This window comes from Martes martes (genome assembly GCF_963455335.1).
Source record: "Martes martes genome assembly, chromosome: 1".
Classification (NCBI taxonomy): Eukaryota; Metazoa; Chordata; class Mammalia; order Carnivora; family Mustelidae; genus Martes; species Martes martes.
In genome coordinates, this window is record NC_137888.1 from 202195402 (window position 1) to 202198533 (window position 3132).

The following is a 3132-nucleotide window of genomic DNA, read 5'->3' on the forward strand; positions in this document are numbered from 1 at the left end:
AGGGGAGCATCTGTGTGCAGAACTCGATAGTGGCAGAGTTTCGTCAGGGCCACACACTCACTCTGGACAGAGTGTGACTAACTGCCGGTGGAGCCTCAACTCCGTGTTGCGCAGACATTAAGTGTGCGGAATCGTGGTTGGAAATGACACTCAACACAAAACAAACGCACGCAGACAAAGTGGCCCATCTCTAGAGAGCTGTGTTTCAGAGGGCTTTTCGGAATATATACGACAGGGATGGGGCAAATGGTGCCGATCTCTCTCCCACAAACTTCTAATCTAGTGTAAAAATGCTATGGTTTTAAAAATGACATATATCGTAGCAGCTGTAATTCATCGGGAGTATGGTATTTTTCATAAAGTACCACTGTAATAGTCCCTTTATCTATTTTCTGGTCCTTGAAAAAGGTACCCAAAATATCAAAGTGCTAAGGAAATCAAATTAACATAGAAATGAATCTTTCTTTCCTTTTCCCAACCAATTGCATTGTAATCTCAGAATGTGAGCATGACCTGGGGGTGAAATGAATTTTTGAATTCTTCAGCAGTCCTCCTCCTCCCCCTCCCTGGCTCTCTGGGGACCAGCAGCAGACCTTGGAGAGGGTGGGGGATGAGGGAGTGGAGTCCCTGTGGCCCTCAGAGTCCAGCTCCCTCGCCACCCCCACCTCTGTTCTCTGACCTTGGGAGACACCCCACCCTCCTCTGACCCCAGTAAGCGCCTCAGCCTCTTGTGTCCAGTTGGCACGTCTGAACTGACTGGGGTTTTCTCAGTGTGGTTCAAATCAAGGAAGCCATGTCAGGTGCTGGACAGACAGGACCACAGAGGCAAGACTGCCTGCCTCTCCCTGAGTAGCCTTCTTTGTGGGAAAATGTCAATCTAACCGGCTCGGCTAGGCCAAACGAAGCCAATACACACTGTGATCATTTTCAGGACCCCCAGTGCCCACTGGCCTGGGACTGTGAAGTTCACACTCCCTCGAAGTACAGTAGGGTCCTGTTAGCATTTCCGTGGGGGGGTGGGGTGGGGGTAGGCTCAGCGACCGAGTGTGCTGCCACCTGCAGACAACATAGGCAGGTGTCCACGCAGGCGTCTGCCAGAACTGCCTGTGTGTTCCTCCAGGGCTGTCCCCTGGAACTGCCAGCATGTGCCAGGCCTGGGCCAGGACATTCCTGGCTGATGCTGGGCTTCTGAGCGGAGGAGCCGCCGGGAGAGGGCCTCTGGCAGGCAGAGATGTGGGAGCAAGCACACAGAGTGTTCCGGGACCATTCAGGGAGGAGGCTGGACAACATCCAGGTGGGAGATGTGGCCGGGACTTGGGGAGGGGCAGTGGAGATAGCCAGAAATGGGTGGAGTGACAGGATTTCTGAGGATGGGGGTGTGTGTGTGAAGGACAGTTAATCAGCCAGTCAGTGCTTGGGCCAGCTGCCCTGGCCACCCGCTGGCCTCTACAAGGCCCACTCCTGTCCCCCCCAACCTGCAACTACTTCCTGTGTTTGTCGTCCACTTCCTGAGTGTGTTCTGCACACCCACAGAGCTTCTCTATACCGTGTCCATTTGTGCTGACCAGTCCTGCTGAAAGGAATCTGCTCGGCTTTACCCGAGACGTTCCCCAAAACCTATGACTCCAACACCCACTCTTTGTTCATTAAGACTTGGCAATTTGTGGAAAGTTCTCTGGAACTGCTGATTTATTCAACCAGGGCATTGTTCTGCAGCACCCAAATGAGCCTACTTCCTGTGAAACAGTGGCCATCTCAGGACTGGCTTATTAGCCACACGTGATCCCAGCTGGTGGCCACATGCCTGCTGGTGAGTGGCTTGTCACATGGTGGATTTGTGGCTGTGCTCTGGTTGGGTAGGCTCAGGATGTGATTCTTGCAAAAAGGCTGTGAAACTTAAGGTGGGAAGAACGATGTCCATACCAATAGGGCAGGCAGTCCACCCCATGACGAAGCCATTTATGGCTGGGTTGTTGGGTATAGGGCGGGGGGGGGGGGAATCACTGTGTTCGGGGAAGTTCTTCCTGGCAGGGCCTGTGGAATCCCTGATACACCCACTGGCCAGTGGTTCTGCCTCAGGAGCATGGCCCAAAGGAGAGCTCAGACATGCCCCTATTAGTGAGCAGTTGAGAGCACTTTGGTGTCGTGAGGGGCGCAGTGTAGTGATGAGAGCAACATGAGGGCCTTGACAAAGGGTAGGTGGCAGCCAGGCACCATCTCTGCACGTTAAAAACAAGGCACAACCCAAGAGAATTGAAAACGTTTAAACAAAAATGTGTAGGGGCACATTCACAATGGCAGCACTACTCACAACAGCCAAAAGGAAGCAGCAACCCAAACGCCCACCAGTGGATGAACCAGTAAGCAAGCTGGTCCGTCTATACAGTGTAATGTTATTCAGCTTTCGGGAATGAAATTCTGATTCATGCTAGGTCGATGAAACTTCAAGTCATGTCGAGTGAGAGAAGCCAGACCTGAAAGGCCATGTGTATGATCCCATTTATCTGACATGTCCAGAACAGGCAAATCAGAGCCAGAGAGCAAATTAGAGGCTGCCAGGGACTGGAGAGAAGGTGAGTGGAACTGACAGTTAATGGGGACAGGGTTTCCTTTTGAGCTGATGAAAATGTGCTGGAACTAGACACGTGTTGGTTGTACATTGTGAAGGTATTTAGTGCCACTGAATGGTACATATTAAATGGTTAATTTTATGTGACTTTTATGTCAAAAAGAAAATAAAAATTAAAAAAAAAAAAAGCAACCCACAAAAACCAAACCACCCTAAGCACATGGAGGCTGGCTGATGTGTTTTCTAGGAATACAGGAAATAGGACACTAGGTGAGCAAGTGTGTTTGGGGTAAGGGCCAGGGAGGAACAGGCAGCCGTGGGCCAAATGTTTGAGGTCCTAGGGGTCCCCTCTCCTCCAGCCGAGGCTGTTCTGGAGGAACATCATCAGTAGAGGAGAGGACTCAGGTTTCCACCAGGTCCTCCAGTCTGGGGGCCGGGCTCTGTCGGTCTGCAGAACTCCCTGATGCCCACTCACCAAGTGGCCCCCAACTGCCCCGGGAAGAGGGCAAGCGCTGTCTCTGGAGTGGTGCACGCAAGGGACAACGCGACAAAGACAAAGCAAG